Source organism: Schistocerca piceifrons, chromosome 1 (assembly GCF_021461385.2).
Source record: "Schistocerca piceifrons isolate TAMUIC-IGC-003096 chromosome 1, iqSchPice1.1, whole genome shotgun sequence".
Taxonomy (NCBI): domain Eukaryota; kingdom Metazoa; phylum Arthropoda; class Insecta; order Orthoptera; family Acrididae; genus Schistocerca; species Schistocerca piceifrons.
The window spans coordinates 207,199,757-207,222,399 of NC_060138.1; positions in this window are offsets into that span (position 1 = coordinate 207,199,757).

A 22,643-nucleotide genomic window follows, 5' to 3' on the forward strand; every position below is an offset into this window, starting at 1 on the left:
TTCAGAGCCATCCCGCCCGCCGGCTGAACCGCAGCTCAAGGGGGCAGTTCTGTCACCTCACCCCATCACCCCCTCCCACACTCTCTCCTCAATATTACTTCTCCTATCCCATTCCCACCAACATGAAACCATCTGTACAACACACCACAAGTCAGACTCATGATGGGTCTGTACGAATGTGCGAGATGTCGAGTTAGCGATGACTTAGAAAGCCTCCTTGAACATTGCCTGCTGAAACATTTATTCTAAATTTGAAAAAAAAAAGTCTTATTTCAGATACGACAGTAGCTCTTGCTGAAGAAAATCCTTGCTAACTATCGGTTCATCATATCATCATCATCATCGTCATCACGATGAAAATTCTTGACAATTGTTGATTCCACCGAGCGAGGTGGCGCAGTGGTTAGCACACTGGACTCACATTCGGGAGGACGACGGTTCAATCCCGTCTCCGGCCATCCTGATTTAGGTTTTCCGTGATTTCCCTAAATCGCTTCAGGCAAATGGCGGGATGGTTCCTTTGAAAGGGCACGGCCGATTTCCTTCCCCATCCTTCCCTCACCCGAGCTTGCGCTCCGTCTCTAATGACCTCGTTGTCGACGGGACGTTAAACACTAATCTCCTCCTCCCTCCTCGAGGTCATTAGAGACGGAGCACAAGCTCGGATTGAGTTAGGGATGGGGAAGGAAATCGGACGTGGCCTTTCAATGGAACTATCCCGGCATTCGCCTGGAACTATTTGGGGCAATCACGGGAAACCTGGACGGCTGGATCCGGGTTTGAACAGTCGTCCTCCCGAATGCAAGTCCAGTGCGGTAACCACAGCGCCACCTCACTCGGTCCGAACCAGGGAAAAAGAAATTTGTGACGCAAGTAGACTAAAAGAAGAGGTCAGTTGATAGATTACAAACTGATGCATCAAGCAATCTTAGTTTGGTAATGGAGGGAAGTGAGGAGGGCGTAAAATGTGGAGGGAGACCGAGGCTTGATTACAGTAACCAGTTTCAAATGCATATTACTGTAGTTATGCAGAGATGAAGAAGCTTGCACTGGATAGGCTGACGTGTAGAGCTACCAGGTGTAGAAGAATGAAACCGGAATTTGGTTGCAATAACTACACGCCTGTTGTTTGAAACTGATAAACAATATTTTATTCAAAATAAACCCCGTTGCTATTTATACATTTCTCCCACCTTTCCGGCACGCAAAAAAAAACCTATCTTCTTTTGAAGCGAACTAGTCAGCGAGCCATTTTCATATGAATTGAAGCGTTTGTTCAGCTTTAGCGTGTCCCAGTGATGCAAATAGATAATCGGACGGATCCAAGAGAGGAGAATAAGCGGCATTTCCTAGTATTTGTGAACTGAACGCCTCGATCGTTTACCTTACCCGTTTTGCTGTGTGTGATTGGAGTTATCATGGATTTATGTTGCTTTTTTCCATATTCCGGTCATTTTTCACCTACACTCGATTTAAATCGATCATTTGCTGTTAGTAGCGGTCGGTGTTAACTGTATCACCAGGTTTTAGCAGCTCATAATAGATGACACCCTTCTGATCCCATCAAACACAGAGTATTGTCTTGTTTCCAAAGCTATTTGGTTTTGCAGGGGATGTCGATGGTTTGCCAGGATTCATCCATGATTTATGACGCTTAGAATTCTCAAAATATATCCAGTTTTCATCGCCTGCCACTATTCGGTGGAAAATCGGCTTTCTTTTGTGTATGGCGAGCAGCATTTCACAAGTGGTCTTTCGATTTGTTTGCTGTCTTTCATTCAGTCCATGCGGAACCCGTTTTCCCACTTTCTACGCCTTTCTTATAGCTTTCAACCGAATAGGAACGGCTTTCTGCGTCACATTCAATTGTTCCGCGAGTTGCTGTTGAGTATGAGTATCATCTTCATCCAATAAGGCCTGCAATTCGTTGTCTTGTATCTTTTCCGGTGATTTCCCACGCTCGTCGTTTCTCATGTCAAAATCGCCACTTCTGAATTTTTCGAAACACTGTGTTTTCTTAAGAGCATGTTAGCCGATAGCTTCGAAAAGGATCTGATGCAATTCTGCAGCAGTTTTCTTGAAATGGTAACAGAAAACCAATGCTGTCCGCAAATCCTAGTTCGTAGGCACGAAACTCGACATGTTTATGGGTTTGAAACAGATACCGATGTATGGAACTTCGGTTACGTGTGTGTTGACATTCGTCGTCAGCCGTAACCCCAGAAGTAGATGGCGCTGCAGAGGCGGTCGCACGGACCCTACGCTGACGGCTAGCACCATCAATAGGGAAATTCACGTTTCATATTTCTACACCTGGTACATCAAATCTGTCTTCGGTCTGAATACCAAAGCAGCAACTACAGCTTATCGTACAACGCATCCCTCACCATGCCGCTATTGTGACCGTAGAAAATTTTTATTTTTATTCTTGCTTTTGTGACCATAATAAGAGTCTAGGCTCCATAGGCAAACAGACAGCCGACATTAAGAAATAGTCCACCAGGACGTAGGGGCAAGATAAGCGGCAGACGCTGCCAAATATGGCTTGTTGGTCAAATAACTAAGTGTCTGCCTTCCTGCCAGAGGAAGCGGCATGAATCAAACCTGCGCAATGGAAGACGCCAACACCAGGACGATAATATAGCAAGAGAGAGAGTGCCAGTCACGCGCGGAAAAGACTCGCGTGGAACCAAATTAAGTTGTGTGCAGCTAGAAACGAAAGTGTCATGTGGAACCGAAGGCATTCTTGCGCAAGACGACCAATTAGAAACGAGAGTGTCATGTGGAACCATAGGCATTCTTGTGCAATCCTATCACTTAGAAATGAAAGGGTCATGTGAACGACCCCTACAGTCACAGGTTCGAATCCTGCTTCGGGCATGGATGATTGTGATGTCCTTAGGTTAGTTAGGTTTAACTAGTTCTAAATTCTAGGGGACTGATGACCACAGCAGTTAAGTCCCATAGTGCTCAGAGCCATTTGGACCATTTTTGGTCATGTGAAACAAATTAACTCGTGTGCACCCAAGTACATGAGAAACGAAATAAAAGGCCAGGCAGCGGAATAGCTAGAGGCAAAGATTCATATGCAGATTCAGAGCCAGTGCCGGCAGTTTGGAGATTCCGCAGCGAGAAGCCAGCGGGGCCGGGTAGGCCCATAGCAGCCGATACAGCTGATAAAGACTTCAACTAGATGAAGACGGTGATAGACTCTGGTGCACACTCAGGAACTGCAGGTCAAGTAGGATCTTTAGAGTCTCATTGGAAAAGTGTTGAACAGAGGTTGTCAGTCTTTGTCTGAATTACCTAGAGAGATTTCAGCGCTAACGAAGAACAAGTGATTGCTTTGTACTTGTTTCTTATAGGTACTGTGGTGTCACCGCCAGACACCACACTTGCTAGGTGGTAGCTTAAATCGGCCGCGGTCCATTTAGTACATGTCGGACCCGCGTGTCGCCACTGAGTAATCGCAGACCTAGCGCCACCACCAAGGCAGGTCTCGTGATACGAGAGAGCACTCGCCCCAGTTGTACGAGAACCTAGCTACCGCCCAGTTGTACGAAGCCTTTCTCTCTCATTAGCCGAGAGACAGAATAGCCATCAGCTAAGTTAATGGCTATGAACTAGCAAGGCGCCATTGGTATCAGTGCCTATAGCTTACGAGTATTCAAGAGAGATGTATTCCAAGGACTAATAAAAAGATAAGTAATAAGCATCTACATACTTTTCTTCTTATTCATTTATAAGTTCTCATGTTCCAGACTTCACGCCCGTCTGCTTTATGTCGTGCGTGCACTATCGGCTACAGCGTTAGTCTAGAGTTCATTTTCAGCAATCTCAACTTCACGGTGTCGGCCCAGCTACCGACACAACAGGTACCGGCAATTAGCTTTGAAGTAGCAAGTCCGAACAAATAGACTGAATCTTACTAAGGGGTTTATGGTCCAACACCTCACGTAAGTATATGTGAGAATAAACTTGGCAGAAACTAACCAATATTTTCTGCCTAATGCAATTCTGTAATCTATTTTCAGGAAACTTATTTGCTTCAAACCAAGAAGATTCTCTCCCTCTCAGCTCCGATATAAAGGTTGATAGCAATTTATAACTAACCCATTGTCGTTAACGTCCCGATTGCGCTACCCAGTTCACACTTACTTTATTCTGGTATAGTGAGGCTGTGCCGGGAGGCGACACCGCGTATGCATGTAGACTGAGATGCAGACAGTCCACAAAGTTGCTGTAGGAAAGGTATGTGAAACACTTCTCGAGTATAGTACGACTGACATCCTTTTGGCCGTTGAAAGGAGTCAGTGAGATGAAATGTTGCCCGCTGAGTTTAATTAAATTTCATTTCTAGCGAGTTGTTATTGTCTGAAGTCGCGTTGCTAAATTCGACATTCAGTGTGTGCCGCCGCGATACGTTTGCAGGTGTGTGTGTGTGTCCTTGAGCGGCGCCGCGGGTGAATTTTTGCCGCTGGCGACGCGGCAACGCAATGTGCCCGGCGTGGCGCGTCCGCGAGATTGTATTTGCCTACAGAGCGGTTCCCGCTGTTTACAGTGCTGTTTCAAAAGTTGTCTAATTCCTCGCACTCTCTTGTGGAGGCGGGTGCGCGGGCGGCTGGCGTCTGGCGGCGCACTTAATAAGTTGGTAGCCGAGCCGGCAGCGTGGCTGCGCCGCAGCTGATGCCGTCGCCACCAGAAGCGCTGAGTAAATATCCTACAGCAGAACCTGAGGGCGGCAAGTGGGGTAGGAAGGTGGGGGGGGGGGGGGCAGGGAGAGGACGTAGCCGGCCGAGGGTGGAGGGGAGTGGGGCGAACAGGTCTGCCGCGCGCGCAGCGCACGAGTGGATCCGAACGTGGAGGGGTAGCCAGGGATGAGAGGGGAAGGGGGAGGGAGGGGGGTTGGGGGAGAGAGCGGGCATCGCCAGGAAGGAAATAAGAGCAAACGGCGAGAGCGGAAATGAAACAAAAAAGCACGCAGAGGGCTGCGCCAAAGCGGACTCATATTCCATTCTGTCGACTCGCAGTATAAACAATAGAACCGGGCCCCGGAATATTGAAACTTCGGCGCAGTTAAAACATTGTCGTTAAAGAAGACTTACAGCGAGCCGCCCGCGGTTCCCGTATCTGCTTAACGCTACCCGAATTCGCCAGCTGGTAAACACCGGATCGGGCGTTTTCCGGCTGTTTTTCGCGCGCTCGGCGGTTTTGTATCGGCCTCTGGTGTGGGTAGCGAAAGGCAGAGTATCTGCACAGAAACGACTGCAGTGCAGGTGGCCCTAAACATCGAGTGTGTGATAATGTCTTTAGCGCAGTGTCGAATGCATCGATTGGAGGCGGTGGCAGTCGGTCGAAATTAAGGACATGAGAAACGGAGTACTCATATACTTAACATGTGTGTGTGGGGGGGGGGGGGGGGGGGAATAACCATACCTGTTTGAATGAATCAGACGTACAACCCCCACATTGTCCTGAAATGATACAGCTAAAGAAACTAAGGAAAACCTATTTCATTATGTAATTCACTGCTGCCCGCACTGGCTCTTGCAATTCGCATGACTGATGAATGTAAAAGCCCTCTCAGGACTAAAAATTAATTAATTAATATTCTTTTGTTGTAGTCAGCAGTCTGAAGACTGGTTTGACACAGCTCTCCATGCTACTCGATCCTGTGCAAGACTCTTCATCTCCAAATAACTACTGCAACATACGAGGCCTATTCGGAAATAAGGGTCCTATCAGCAATTTTCTACGCTGTTCTACAGCTCGTTGCCTGTGTCAAAGCCGGCCGGGGTGGCCGAGCCGTTCTAGGCGCTACAGTCTGGAACAGCGCGTTCGCTACAGTCGCAGGTTCGAATCCTGCCTCGGGTATGGATGTGTGTGATGTCCTTAGGTTAGTTGGGTTTAAGTAGTTCTAAGTTCTATGGGACTGACGACCTTAGAAGTTAAGTCGCATAGTGCGCAGAGCCATTTGAACCATTTCAACCTGTGTCAAAACGTTGTCTTCCTCTACTGTAGGTAGCGAAAGGCAGAGTATCTGCACAGAAACGATTGCAGTGCAGGTGGTCCAACATCGAGTGCGTGATAATGTCTTTAGCGCAGAGTCGAATGCATCGACTGCAGGCGGTGGTACTCGGGCTAAATTAAGGACACGAGAAACGGAGTACTCATGTACTTAAAATGTGTGGGGAGAAATAACCATACCTCTCTGAATGAATCAAACGTACACACCCCACACTGTCCTGAAATGATGTAGCTACACAAAATAAGAAAAACCTATATCATTATATTATCCACTGCTGCTCGCACTGGCTCTTGCAATTCGCATGACTGATGACTGTAAAAACCCTCTTATGAATAAAAATTTTATAAGATGATCAATTAATACAAAAATTAATTAATATGCTTAAGTTGTGGTCATCAGTCCGAAGACTGGTTTGATACAGCTCTCCATGCTCTCCATGCAGCTCTCTTCATCTCCAAATAACTACTGCAAACTAGGAGGTCTTTTCGGAAGTAAGATCCTATCAGCAATTTTCTACGCTGTTCTACAGCTCGTTGCCTATGTCAAAACGTTGTCTTAATAGACAGCGGGTCATATGAGCAGAGTTGAAACTCTGGGGCAGCCAATTATGGGCTGTACTGTGGTTGATCAAACACTTCCCATCGAAAAGGCTGCAGGAGCATCTTCATTGCCCCTGCAGAGTGCGGTCTAGAAACGCATACAGTCATGTTATGTGGGCTGCATGACATTAGGCGAAAGGTCTCACCAGGCTCACACACTTGGCGGGAGACGCTACTCATCTCTGGTTCTTTCTGTGCTCATTGTCCGCTCAGAACTGAAAAAGGCGACGTGACATGGTAGACTGGCGTACTAGAGACACTGCCCAACATATCTGTGTAAAGCTTCATCGGATTTTTCACTGTGGTTTTCATTTCGAGCCTGACCTGACTTTACTTTCCGAATATCTCTCGTATATCTCTTTGAATCTGCTTGCTGTATTCATCTTTTGATATCCCTCTACGATTTTTTCCCCTCCACACTACCTTCCAATACCTAAGTGTTGATCCCTTAATGTCTCAGCATGTGTGCTACCAATCGATCCCTTCTTTTCCTCAAATTGTGCCACGAATTTCTTGTCTCTCCAATTTTATTCAGTATGTTTTACGTTAGCCGATCTCACTATCTAATTTTCAGCATTCTTTTGTAACATGAAGTTTCAAAAGCACTATTCTCTCCATGGCTAAACTGTTTATAGTCCACGTTTAACTTTTAGACATAGCTACACCAAAGACAAATATCTTCAGAAGAGACTTCCTAACACTTAAATCTATAACCAATGTTAACAAATTTCTCTTCTTCAGAAAGGCTTTTCTTGCCATTGCCAGTCTTCATTTTATATCATTTCTTCTTCAGCGATCATCAGTTATTTTGCTGCCCAAAGAGCAAACCTCATCTACTATTTTTGATATCTCGTTTCCTAATACAATTCCCTCAGCATCGCCTGAATTAATTCGACTACATTCCATTATGCTCGCTTTTCTTTCGTTGGTGAGCAATTAATATATTGGGACTAATAAAAGTTTGTGATGGAGTGTAATTCGAGCTCAGATATCCTGTTTATTGGTAGGCGTCGCTTAAGTCAATTAGGTCATCCTCGGAAGCATCCGTGACCCTCACCGGGGAATTAACTGAAGGCATTTCGATTCGCAGTGTAATTCCCACTTACCCAAAAATATCAGCAAAATGGGCTCAGAAATAAAACTGTACATTCTGATGTTAATCCAAGACTAATCAGGTAATTAAGTGCTTTTTCTAAAAGCAGGGTGTTAATTATGACCAGACTTTTACTCACATCACGCGAACATCTAGTAGTTAAACACTATTAAGCGATGCTGTAGATTGAAAAATGAAACTTGCTAAGGCAAGGGGATATTCTAATTCTTTCTATAATGATTTAGAGGAAACCATTTGAATAAAACAATTAAAGGAACGTAATGTCGACTCTCAGAAGTTACATTATTTGTGAAAAACTTGTTAATGTCTAGAGCAAATACTTCATCGTTGGGATTGATTTGGGATTTCAGTGAAGAGAATGTGATCTCTGGATTATTGTGAAGCTATAACGATTGGAGTAAAATTATATCCTTCCATTGGGTTGAAAATAGTTTTATAATAGCTAATAGTGAGCACGAACATTACAACACACACAATAATTACAAATACTACAAAATCATTTTAAAATACATGTTTTATCTTGGCCTGAATAACCATTTAAAGGAAAGTGCTTCTAAACAGTTCCGCTAGGTTTATTATCTGATGAAAACATGTGCGTGTTCCACACAGTCTTTCAGGAAAATAATGTGACGCAAGAGCCCCTAACGTGTGTCTAAAAACAGACAAGTAGTGCCTCTCATTCTTTCGATGTATAGAAAAAAACCCTCATGTATCATAAAAAACTTCGAAATAACTGTTCTTGAGAGGGAGACACTCTGAAACTTCGATGATGATGCTGACCGTGATACTGGTTGACCAACACCTAGGCCGGCCTCTGTGGCCGAGCGGTTCTAGGCGCTTCAGTCCTGAACCGCGCGACCCCTAGTGTCGCAAGTTCGAATCGTGCTTCGGGCATGGATGTGTGTGATGTCCTTAGGTTAGTTAGGTTTAAGCAGTTGTAAGTTCTAGGGGACTGATGACCTCAGATGTTAAGTCCCATAGTGCTCAGAGCCATTTGAACCATTTTTGAACCAACACCTAGGATTTTCTGTCTTTAGCCTACGGCACTTATTAGTTGGATTAGTCAATAATAACTGCACAATTCTCAATAATTAGTGGTTCAGCTTTTACGATTACAAACAGCAGTCTCAAAGGAAAGGCGAATGGTGAAACGCGGTAGAGTACGAAGATTAAAAGCTTCAGGTTATCTTCAGACGCTCGCCTGTTTGGGACGCGTGTCCCTAGCCACAGGGACGAGTCCCCGAAGCGCCGCCACTCTCACGTTAAGGCGGGCACGCCGCCCAACGAGCGACGCCTGAAGAAGACATTTTCAATTTCCAGAAATCGTCTATCGGGCAACTGACTGATGCGAAGCCGCAGACTCCGGAAGAAAATACCGGGCGGTGCGAATAGCGGGGGTAGGCAGGCGCGCGTGGAAATAAGTTCCCGGCGTCGCCGCCGCGCGGCGCTGCGAGACGAGGCGCGACTCGACGCGCTGCGCCGCGCTCGGCGACACATTATTTTTGTGGAGCGTTCCTCGCTGTTATGAGTTTCGTTTTGATAAAAATAAAATGAATGGGGGTGACGGCGGGTCGGGGTGGAGGGCGTGCTAAAGATTTCAATTTCCGGCTGTTGGCGGGACTGATGTCTCTGCTTCCGGCGCGCCGTCCCTCCTGAAATAAACCAGGAAGCGCCGCGGCGTCGCTGGAGCTGTGGATGTCGCAGGCGCGTCTCTGGCCGAGACCACGCTACTCGCGTTAGCAGCGGCCCACGCCGAATGCTGTTAATTGTGAACGTACGGGCGACCGCACTACCGCGCACTATGAGGGCTGCACAAAGTAAGTGCGACGGTCGCCCAAAAAGTCATGCTCCTATAAGTTTTTCTTCGCCGACAACAATGTTGAGAATGCGTAACGTTGAGTTTAATTCTTTCAATTTTCCTGACTGCACCGCGCAAAGTTTTCATTTCCACCTACACTACTGGTCAAAAGTCTGCAATCACCTACCACAACTATGAATTTGGGGTTAAATCAGGCGTTTCGTTTTGAATATTCTGACATATCCTCCTTCCGATAACAAAAGAAATACACTCACGACAAGAAAATCGCAACACCAATATGGAGTTGCGCGACGTAAACGAAAGTAAGGGTGTTTCCACATCTGAAATTCACTGAATTTCCCGCTGCGGAGAAAGGAGCTGTAGGGAATACTCACTAATTGTGTGAAGTCTGTGGAGCATCTTCAGTCAACAGAAGTATAGCTGGTCGCTGGGAACAGAGGGTGATGCCATAAGAATGATATTCCGCCACCAGAGTTCCACGATTTGGAGCGAGGGTGGAGATCGTCAACCGCTGTGACATTTGGCCTGTTGCATGTGTGACGATGTTCTCACTCGCGAGGATCAACCATTACGACCTAGGTAGCTGGCGCTGCTACTGTCAGTCAGGAAAGAAAGTATGCGTGCTATTAACTGCGGTCTTGTACACTCAAAAGAGTCTGCAAGAAGGCTTCTGAGCTGTCTTACGTTGTCCTATAGAAAAAAGAGTTCTGAGTAAAGTTTTGAAGCTGAGGGGGAGGCGTTCTTGTGTCGGATTGCGACAGGTGATGAAATGTTGGTTTTCCATATTAATACCGGAACAACAAGACAATCCGCTGAATTATGTCATCATTGTTCTCCATAGACTTTGCGCAGGTTAGTACATAATGACTGCGTTTTGGGACTGTCAGAGCGTGATTCTCTCCTTGTGATGCCAAGAGGCAGTAACCTTACTTCAGAGGCACACGTGAACGCGTTAACCACACTCAAGTTGCTATTCCAGCGACTTCGGCGTCATAATAACACAGCCGACGTTTTGATTCAACACGGTAACGCTCGACCGCACACAAGTTCTAGGACTTCTGAACGTATCACAAAGCAGGGCTGTACTGTATTATCCTATCGATACTACAACCCTGGTCTAGCTCCCTCAGACTTCCACTTGTTCGAACCATTAAAGGATGCCATTAGTAGAAGACATTTTGAGGACGAGGTGATTCGCGCAGTGTAGGAATGGCCTCGTGATCAGAAAAAGGACTACTACCGACAGGCTACATATTTACGTGTCTCGTCGGAGGAAAGGCCAAGACTGGAAGGAGATCACTTGGGAAAATACGATGTGTACTTAAAACGACGTTCTTTCATGTGTCTAACTTTCATTATGTGGAACAAGTAATTCATGAAGAAAAAACTGTGGGCATTACTTTCTGAGCGACAAATGGCACTGAGGGAACTAGAGCACATTTAGATGTGAGGAATGTTTATCTTCAGCATGATGCCATTCACTGATGACCTTGCAATGATCACTGAAGGGATGGAGATTGATATTCAGCGTCTTATCAGTAATGTGTGACTAGATTTGCGATTTCATGTAAGAAAGTTTACAATTCGTAGTAACTGGCGGTAAGTCCGCTAGCCAGACCTAATCGATATCTGAGATCCCCCAAGGAAGTGTTAGGCCCCGTCTGTTTTCTTCATCTTCAGCTTTATAAATAACGTAGAAGAAAAACTGAGCAGACTTCTAGATTCCTTGCAGATGATTCTGTAGTTTACCATCTAACAAAGCCATCAGAAGATCAAAAGTAATTGCAAAATGATTTATGCGAGACAACGGTGCGAAAAGTGGCAGCTGATCACAAAAATGTGAGGGCCCCCACATTAATATGAAAAAAAAATCCATTAAGTTTCGGTTACTCTATAAAAAACAGAAATTTAAAGGTTGTACTGTCAGCTAAATGACTAATCATTAGAATTACAAGCAATTTAAGCTGTAACAATCACACAGACGACGACTTGGGGAAGGCGCACAAAAGACTGCGTTTTATTAGCATATAATGGCTGCTAATTATGTGGATTACTCTTGCTTTGACTAATGCTCTAACATCTGAGCTGCACCGAAGGATCCAGTTATTGGCAGATCAAGGGGTATGGGCATCACTTCCTTCCCTTGTTTCAGACGTGTTAAAACAGCTGTATTCTTAACTGTTACACATGCATTTGATATAGTTCATCAGAAAGAAACAAAAGCTTTCTGAGACTCTTTCACGCTGTTATTCGTGGAAAAGTGTAACTTGCTTCTTAATGCCATGCTCCGAGACCGCACGCCGGCCGGTGTGACCGAGCGGTTCTAGACGCTTCAGTCTGGAACCGCGCGACCGCTACGGTCGCAGGTTCGAATCCTGCCTCGTGCATGGATGTGTGTGATGTCCTTAGGTTAGTTAGGTTTAAATAGTTCTAAGTGCCATGGGACGGATGACCTCTGATGTTAAGTTGCATACTGCTCAGAGCTATTTGAAAGCACTTTTTTTTTTTTTTTTTTGTTTTTTTTTTTTTTTTTTTTTTTTTTTTGAACCAGCACAATCGCCCAGACCCTTGAGGAAGGCAGGGGGAGAGAGCTAATTTTTTGAGTGTGCGTCAACGATAAGGCAAGGAAGTAACGAATGAGAGCAAAGAGAGTTATACCAATATGCAGGACAGAACAGCAGCAAAGAAATAACCCGTTAGAAAATAAGGATTTCTTAAGGGAACGTTAATGGAGCTATCAAATTTTAATGAGGAAACTTAACTTACTGTCCGAAGCTTTAAAATGGGAACCCCTGGAGGGAAGGCGCAGTTCTTCTCGAGGACAAATACTGAGAAAATGTAGAGAACCTGCATCTGAAGCTGACTGCAGAACGATTCTATTGCCGCCAACGTACTTCCACGTAAAAACTACGACGATCAGGAAGGCATATAGACCGTCGCTTTTCCCGTGCTCCGTTTAAAAGTGGAAAAGGAAAGGAGACGACTTGTTGTGGAAGAGGGTACTCTTCACCATGCACCATACGGTGGCTTCCTGAATGTGGAATCGTATATAGATACAGGTGGTTGTTGAAGTTTAGCAAACGGAGCAATGACGGAATGGCACAAGTTACTTAACAGCGATAAACACGTCTATTTACTGTATATTTCATTGCATTATGTCCACTGGCTGACATTCTACCACCTCCGGAAATGATAGTGAGTTGGCTAAAATAGACACACGTTCGAGTGGACGTAAACTGATATCTTTCGTGCCGCGACGGGAAAGATCCTTTCGAAAATGGTTTGACTTGCACACGCCAGTGACGGCGGCTGAGAGAAATCGTCGTGTCTTACAGTACTTTTGCTTGAAAGAATTCGAAAGTTAGAATTTTTCACCTTCCCGCATTTCTTGCATATTTCTTTGAGTTTTAAATTGTCAACAAGCCGTTGTAAGTCCGCTGCAGAAATACAGAGCTACTCTGCCTCTACAGCTGTCCGTAATTATGACACTTTTGCCGGATTTTGTGCACGAACTGACCTCTCAATAATGTCCTATAAATGTTGACGGGATTCATGTTGAGTGATGTGGGTGTCCAAATCATTCGCTCGAACTGCGCAGAATGTTCTTCAAACCAACCGCAAGCAGTTGCCTCCCAGTGAGATAACATAATTGTTTGGGAACATTAAGTCCATGATTGGCGGAAAATGGTCTACTAGTAGCCGAACGTAAGCATTTCCAGTTAATGATCGGTTCAGTTGGACGAGAGGATCCAGTCCATTACTTGTAAACACAACCCACACCATTATAAAACCACTATCAGCTTGCACAGTGCCTAGTTGGTATCTTGGGTCCATGGCTTCATGGGATCTGCGCCACATTCGAACCCTATCATCAGCCCTTACCAGCTGATATCGGGATTCATCTAACTCGGCCATGCTTTTCCCGACCGAGCGAGGTGGCGCAGTGGTTAGACACTGGACTCGCATTCGGGAGGACGACGGTTCAATCCCGCGTCCGGCTATCCTGATTTAGGTTTTCCGTGATTTCCCTAAATCGCTTCAGGCAAATGCCGGGATGGTTCCTTTCAAAGGGCACGGCCGACTTCCTTCCCCGTCCTTCCCTAATCCGATGAGACCGATGACCTCGCTGTCTGGTCTCCTTCCCCAAAACAACCAACCATGCTTTTCCCGTCGTCTACGGTCCAACGGATATGTTCGAGCCCACGAGAGTCGCTGCAGGACACGTGCTGTTAGCAAAGGCACTCGTTCGGTCGTATGCTGTCATAGTCCATTAAAGCCAAATTACGCAGCACGTCCTAAGGGGTATGTTTATGGTAATTGGCACATTGATTCCTGCGTTTATTTTAGGCAGTGTTGCTTGTCTGTTAACACCGGCAACTCTAAGCAAACGTCGCTGCTCTCGGTTGTTAAGTGAAGGCCGTCAGCCACTGCTTTGTCCATGGTGAGAGGCACTGCCAGAAGATTGGTATTACCGGTGCACTCTTGACACTGTGGATCTCGGAACAGTGAATTCCGTAAGGATTTACGAAATAGAATGTCCCATGTGTCTAGCTCCTACTACCATTCCGTGTTCAAAGTTTGTTGATTTCCGCCGTGCAGCCTTAATCATGTGAGGAACTTTTTCAGATGAATCAACTAAGTGCAAATGACAGCTCCGCAAATGCACTGCCTTTTTACACCTTGTGTACGGGAGGGATAGTAGCGCCATCTACATACCGGGTGATCAAAAAGTCAGTATAAATTTGAAAACTGAATAAATCACGGAATAATGTAGATAGAAAGGTACAAATTGACACACATGCTTGGAATGACATGGGGTTTTATTAGAACAAAAAAAAAAAAAAAAAATACAAAAGTTCAAAAAATGTCCTACAGATGGCGCTTCATCTGATGAGAATAGCAATAATTAGCATAACAAAATAAGACAAAGCAAAGATGATGCTCTTTACAGGAAATGTTCAATATGTCCACCATCATTTCTCAACAATAGCTGCAGTCGAGGAATAATGTTGTGAATAGCACTGTAAAGCATGTCCGGATTTATGGTGAGGCATTGGCGTCGGATGTTGTCTTTCAGCATCCCTAGAGATGTCGGTCGAACACGATACACTTGCGACTTCAGGGAACCTCAAAGTTAATAATCGCACGGACTGAGGTCTGGGGACCTGCGATGCCAAGCATGACGAAAGTGACGGCTGAGCACGCTATCATCACCAAACGACGCGCGCAAGAGATCTTTCACCCGTCTAGCAATACTTTTTTTTTTGTTCTAATAAAACCCCATGTCATTCCACGCATTTGTGTCAATTTTTACCTCCCTATCTGTATTATACTGACTTTTTGATCACCCGGTATGTGCATAGCGCTATCCCATTACTTTTGACCACTCAGTTTATGTTAGCATGCATTTCATAAGCTAAAGGGACATTCAAATGTGCTTGTGTGATAGGGGTGATTAGGGGAAAAATAATGATGTGCATGTTGTTCGTATTGTAATGTACGGCTGTGATCACTTCTAACTGTGGGACTTGAAAAATAGTAACTTACTTCTCAATAGCCTGGCCTGTGACAGCACAGACACCATACCTACACAGAAATTGCGTGCATCGATGCCACAATACGAGCTAACAGATGGAATATTAGTACCAAACGTTGTCGTACGCTACAATTTGGCAAACAATAACCGTTTGTTACGCGAATTGCTCCAACTGTGACTTATACTTCAATATCTGAACTCAACGAACGGCCCATCATCTGGTAAATCAACGGATATCGGTTCCACTTACTGAAAACGACAGAGACGATAACTGGAATAGGAGAAAAAAAAGGAGTGGCTGGGACTTCACATCGTACTGTAACTTAATTTTTGAATCACATCAGCCGCACTCGCTACAGCGGGGTAGCGGGACTGCCATTAACAAGTCGCAACGGGGCCAGGCGGGCTGAGAGAGCTAATTTTTTGGGGGTGCAAAAACGAGAAGGCAGGGGAGAAAGAAATGAGGATCAGGAGGGGAGGGACATTCCACTCATATTTACAGCACGAGAGCAGTTATACCGGGACCAATATGTTATTTATGCCAGTTAGGGATTGCAGAGAGTTTTTTAAAACGGGGGAATGAGCACAGCGGCAGCTTCGCTGGAAGAGCTGCTGCTAGTGGGGGTGGGTGGGGGCGGTAGTGGCGGCTATTGGCTGGCGCTGGGGGTGTCGGCGGCGGTGCTATTATCGCGGGGGTGGAGGCGGGGGCGCGGGGTGACAGTCGGTAATGAGGAAATATCGGCGACCGGCGCAGACGGGGGACACGCCACACCGCGCCGACCAGCGCACGGAATTACTCCTCATTACGACAGGTGGACGCGGCCCGCAGCTGCCCCTCCACACACGCACACGCACTGACAGGCGCTCACCGACGGGCGTGGCGCGCTGCTCAATGGCCCAATAAAAGCGCGCCGCCGCCGCTAAAATATGGCTCATAGTTTAATTGCGATCGTAAACCAATAAAGTGCGAGTGCGCAGTTCGATTTTATTTGTAGATAACGGGCGGCCGCGGCGTCGGCGGCGGCTGCGGTGGTCGCGTTGCGCGACTGCGGATTTGGCAGCGCCGGCCATCGACTGTGATTCGAACGCCGTGCAGTTTCGGCTGTGACAACGCAACACGGCCGGAACACGTTTCGCAGTCGGGAGCGAGATTGCGCACGCAGCGCGCTCGGCGTAATGTTCGCTGCGTACAGACTCGTTGTCACGGACACGTACTTTCCACACTCGGCGAGCGTCTCTCTGCCAGTTAAATAATATGTTCCGGACAATGACCCTTCTCTCTCTTCTTGAAAGGTGCGGTCCGGTATCGATCATCATGTTTGTAGCCGGCCGGTGTGGCCGTGCGGTTCTAGGCGCTTCAGTCTGGAACTGCGTGACCGCTACGGTCGCAGGTTCGAATCCTGCCTCGGGCATGGATGTGTGTGATGTCCTTAGGTTAGTTAAGTTTAAGTAGTTCTAAGTTCTAGGGGACTGATGACCACAGGTGTTAAGTCCCATAGTGCTCAGAGCCATTTGAACCATTTTTCATGTTTGTACGGCCTGTTTCATTATCCATAAAACTTCAGAGAATGCGGCCGAAGCCCTTTCAAACACGCTTGTGATATCTACACCGCGAAACGCCGCAGTTCACCCGATCTCCACAACACTTTTACCTGCCGAGCACACGAACTCCGCAACTTGACTAAAACTGCCCTCTCCGGCCAGTACCCGAATCCTGCAACTAAAATCTGTTCATCATAGGAATAAACCTGCTGTAAACAAACACGAAAGTGCAGATTTTACACTACTGGCCATTAAAATTGCTACACCATAAAGATGACGTGCTACAGCCGCGAAATTTAACCGACAGGGAGAAGATGCTATCATATGCAAATGATTAGCTTTTCAGAGCATTCATGAAAGGTCGGCGCCGATGGCGACACCTACAACGTGCTGAATGAGGAACGTTTCCAACCGATTTCTCATATACAAACAACAGCTGACCAGCGTTGCCTGGTGAAACGTTGTTGTGATGCTTCGTGTAAGGAGGAGAAAAGCGTACCATCACGTTTCCGACTTTGATAAAGGTCGGATTGTAGCCTATCGCGATTGCGGTTTATCGTATCGCGACATTGCTGCTCGCGTTGGCCGAGAGCCAACGACTGTTAGCAGAATATGGAATCGGTGGGTTTACGAGGGTAATATGGAACGCCATGCCGGATCCCAACGGCCTCGTATCACTAGCAGTCGAGATGACAGGCATCTTATCCGTATGGCTGTAACGGATCGTGCAGCCACGTCTCGATCCCTGAGTCAACAGATGGGGACGTTTGCACGACAACAACGATCTGCTCGAACATTTCGACGACGTTTGAAAGCAGCATGGACTATTAGCTCGGAGACCATGGCTCCGCTTACCCTTGACGCTGCATCACGGACAGGAGCGCCTGCGATGGTGTACTCAACGACGAACCTGGGTGCACGAATGGCAAAACGTCATTTTTTCGGATGAATCCAGGTTCTGTTTACAGCATCATGATGGTCGCATCCGTTCTTGGCGACATCTCGGTGAGCGCACATTTTAAGCGTGTATTCGTCATCGCCATACTGGCGTATCACCAAACGTGATGGCATGGAGTACCGTTGGTTACACGTCTTGGTCACCTATTATTCGCATTGACGGCACTTTGAACAGTGGACGTTACAGTTCAGATGTGTTACGACCCGTGGCTCTACCCTTCATTCGATCCCTGCGAAACCCTACATTTCAGCAGGATAATTCACGACCGCATGTTGCAGGTCCTGTACGGGCCTTTCTGGACACAGAAAATGTTCGACTGCTGCCCTGGGCAGCTTATTCTCCAGATCTCTCACCAATTGGAAACGTCTGGTCAATGGAAGCGGAGCAACTGGCTCGTCACAATACGCCAGTCACTACTCTTGGTGAACTGTGGTATCGTTGAAGCTCCATGGGCAGCTGTACCTGTACACGCCATCGAAGCTCTGTTTGACTCAATGCCCAGGCGTATCAAGGCCGTTATTACGGGCACAGGTGGTTGTTCTGGTTACTGATTTCTCAGGATCTATGCACCCAAATTGCGTGACAGTGTAATCAAATGTCAGTTCTGGTATAATATATTTGTCCAGTGAATACCCGTTTATCATCTGCATTTCTTCTTGGCGTAGCAATTTTAATGGCCAGTAGTATAGAACAACAGGCTGGATCAGGGTTTTGTATGGTCGAATCTTGAACTGTCTGGAGAGATGTTTCGACCGGAGCAGTAGTGCTAGGCTGTTCTAAGATCGGTTCCCTGCCTGTATTCTGGCATTGATCTCTGCTTCACGCTACGAATTCTCAGTGAAAACTGCCCCTAGGTATTTAAATTCATGCACTCTCTTGTAGGACTGGTCTCCCACCTGCAGTGATTGTAGATTGCAGATTACCATGCGTCGTAACGACGTACTCTGTCTCTGCTTCGTTTATGTTTAGTCCACATTTGCTGGCAGCCTCCTTTAGTGCTCTGGTCATTTGCTCTAACTCCTCTTCAGACCTAGAGAATAAACAGATGCGGTCTGCATAGGCTAAGTACGCTAGTCTCTTTCCTTCGATTTCAATCCCTTCGTTCTTTTGGAAGGTCTCGCCTACGATCTTCTCGAGGGCAGCGTTGAACAGGATAGGGGACAAACCATCTCCCTGCCTGAGTCCTGTCACAATTTCATATTCCTCAGTTCAAAATGGTTCAAATGGCTCTGAGCACTATGGGACTCAACTTCTGAGGTCATTAGTCCCCTAGAACGTAGAACTAGTTAAACCTAACTAACCTAAGGACATCACAGACATTCATGCCCGAGGCAGGATTCGAACCTGCGACCGTAGCGGTCTCGCGGTTCCAGACTGCAGCGCCTAGAACGACACGGCCACGTCGGCCGGCAATTCCTCAGTTACGCGATTTCCCATCTTCACCTTAGCACGTATTTCGCTCAGACAGATCTTTATCAGATTGATGAATTTCTCTGCCACGCCAAACTCCCTTAAAAAGCTGAGCAGACTCTTGCGATGTATACAATCATAGGGCTTCTTAAATTGAACGAATAAGATATGCAAATCTTTACCATATTCAGCCAGTTTCTCAGTGAGCTGCCGGCGCTTAAAGATGTGATCTACTGCTGACCGCCTTGGCAGGAAATCTCGCTGTACTCGCCGGCCGCTGTGGCCGAGCGGTTCACTGTGCTTCAGTCTGGAAACGAGCGATCACTACGGTCGCAGGTTCGAATCCTGCATCGGGCATGGATGTGTGTGGTGTCCTTAGGTTATTTCGGTTTAAGTAGTTCTAAGTTCTAGGGGACTGATGATCTCAGACGTTAAGTCCCATAGTGCTCAGAGTCATTTGAACGATTTCTCCCTAGTATTCCCCAATCAACGATTCTGCCACTGGCTGAGTTCTGTGTATGAGGCAATTGGACAGGATCTTATAGCAGACGTCAAGCATGGCGATTCCTCAATAGTTGTCATATTGCAGTTTGCCTCCCTTCTTACGTATTGGACAAATCAAAGCTGTTTTCCGTTCTGCTGGTAGTTCTTCTTTGGTTCATATTGTCTGTATCAGTCGGTGCATTCTTTCTGCAAGTTTCTCTCCTCCTGCCAGGATCATTACAACCTGAATTCTATCTTCACTTGGATTCTTATTCTGCTTAAGGTGTTTGATTCCGGATTTTATCTCATCCAGGGTAGGTGGAGGACAGCTTTCTTCGGCTGTAATTGGGTACTGGAAATCAAACTGAAGTTCGGGTTCATCACAATTTAGCAGCTGTCGAGTGTACTCTTTCAATCTTTCAGCTATATCAATATCGTTCGTCAGGAATCTTATCATGGTAATCTTTGAAAAATTTCTGCCTGGGCTGGTGACCTTTGCAGAAGTAGTTCATCTTCAGAAACATTTCCCTAGTATTTTGACGTCTGAAGGTTCAAATTGCTCTAAGCACTATAAGACTTAATATCTGAGGTCGTCAGTCCCCTAGACTTAGAACTAATTAAACCTAAGTAACCTAAGGACATCACACACATCCATTCCCGAGGCAGGATTCGAACCTGCGACCGTAGCAGCAGCGCTTTTCCGGCTGAAGCTTTTGTCCTCTGAAGGCTGTTTCTGCTTCAGTGATTATATCCCTCATATATATCATCTTTGCTCTACTCAGAGTTGCTTGCGTAGTCTTTCGGTCCTCCTCAAATCGTCCTTTGCCCTGTGCCAGATTTGTCCCCTTCAGCCACTTGCTCCTGGCTTACTTCCCCTTTTCCAGGGCGTCAGGACATTTCTTTCCAAATCAGATCTTCTTGCCCACTGTGTTTTCCATAAGTGTTTCCTTTGCTGAATCCCTAACTGAGCTCAGTACGTTTCCCAATATTAGTTCATGGTCCTGAGTCCATTTCACTGAGTGCTTCAAAGTGGTTACTATGTTGTACCTCGTATTCGGTCTTCGTTCCTTCATCTTTTAGTTTCTCCACGCGGTACCTTTCAACTCTAGGCCCGTTCTTTCTTTACACTGTACGTTTAAAAGACCTCTGACCAGGAAATGATCACTCCCACCCTGGGCACCCCATGCTGTCTTAACGTCTAACACCCATCTCTTGGCTCTTAGATCAATGGCAACATGGTCTATTTGATTTATAGTATATGTATAAGATATCTTTTTACTAAATTACGTTAAACGAAAGTTTAAGATATTCTAGTGTATTAACAACCATCAAAGTTCTTGTTAATCACGCTTCAGCTACATAATTTTTATTTCAAAAATCGTGTACTGTCACAATCTCTCTACTGTTGTGCTCTGACCGTCGCGCTGTTAATTCGCAGTATGGAAACGGCTGAGGCTGTATCCTGCTCCGTACTGAAGCACGCGTATGGAACACGGTTTAAAGGTAACGAGAAATTGATTGTTCTTAATGTTTTACACAAATTTACAGAAAAACTTGGCTTTGAAGTTTTCCGAGGGACGGTATTTAGTGCAGCGGGGATACAAATAAAATACAGACTGGATGTATAGCGGAGTCGTCAGCGCAATTCATGAATCGCTGGTCCGAGTCTCACCTTGGTTATCCTTCCTTTTTCTTCGTTCAATCTGAAATACCTACATCTCGTAATTGTAAAATTCATCAAATTTTTTTACTGAATAATGGACGTCTTCTTCTTTCTAATTGCATATTGCAAGCGAAATTCCTGTTTTCATTTCAAATATAAATTCTTAATTATCGATATTTTATGAAAGATTGTTAATAAAGGTTGCCTGAATTAAGAAAAAATAGAAATTTAATTTTCAGGAGAAAAATAAAAAACAAAATACTCTTTATATGGACTATGTCCATTATTTTACATTACAGATGTAGTCTCACACGAACCAGAGTGATAAATGTCGTAGAACATGAAAAATAATCATTTTGGAAGCATCGGACACACCATACAAGTGCTGCATTTTTATATTTACCATTACAATATGAATCCTACAGAACTGGTCTCGAGCAAAAGTTAAGAGATCTGTCGCGAGAAATAACAAGACCGTTAAGGAGGAGGAGGAGGAGGAGGAGATTAGTGTTTAACGTCCCGTCGACAACGAGGTCATTAGAGACGGAGCGCAAGCTCGGGTGAGGGAAGGATGGGGAAGGAAATCGGCCGTGCCCTTTCAAAGGAACCATCCCGCCATTTGCCTGAAGCGATTTAGGGAAATCACGGAAAACCTAAATCAGGATGGCCGGAGACGGGATTGAACCGTCGTCCTCCCGAATGCGAGTCCAGTGTGCTAACCACTGCGCCACCTCGCTTGGTCAAGACCGTTAAGCTGCCAGACGTACTGGAAATAACGCACGCAGCTTTTACATACGTCACTGCCAAACGCAGTCGGGATATAGAACGGCAAGGCATACAGGAAGAGGAGAAAACGCGGCGCCAGGGCGGCTTTGTGGATTCTGTTGTTGATCGAATCATCATCAGTGTAGCAGGTGGCATTTCCAGAACTGAAATGTATTTCTCGGATTCGGATGAGGAAGGAGCTAGTCTGCGGTTTCAGTATTCAAAAATACGGTGAAATGGCTGCAGTATGCTTTTGCATCACACATAGTTCGCTCAGAAAAGTTAACCTGTGTTTAATTTAGCTATTTTCATCCCCCTTTTTTGTAATTAGAATACTATGTTAGATGAGAACGGGAGCATTTTATGTTTTCCGTCTGGTCACTTAAGAAGCGTAAAGTAGTGCTGAAGTTTTACCGAATACTAAATCATTCTCTTTAAAAATTACATGACATTCGAAGCTATGTTTCTCTGCTCGCCTCTTTTTGGGTCTGAACCGCAGCTGCTCACATGATTGCAGTTTAGTAGGACCAGCTGGCCCGCCAGTGTTAACCAAGTTAAATGTACCGGTAAAGCATTTGTCCTGCATTATCGCTCAGTCTATGTGCGCATAACACAGCTTAAAACGTTTTCTTATGATCGTACTTGACTGTACTGGACCAGCTTGGCTTCCACTCCGCGTGAAATGAAATCCAATGAGATTCAAGCAAACGTGGAAGAATACGTTTC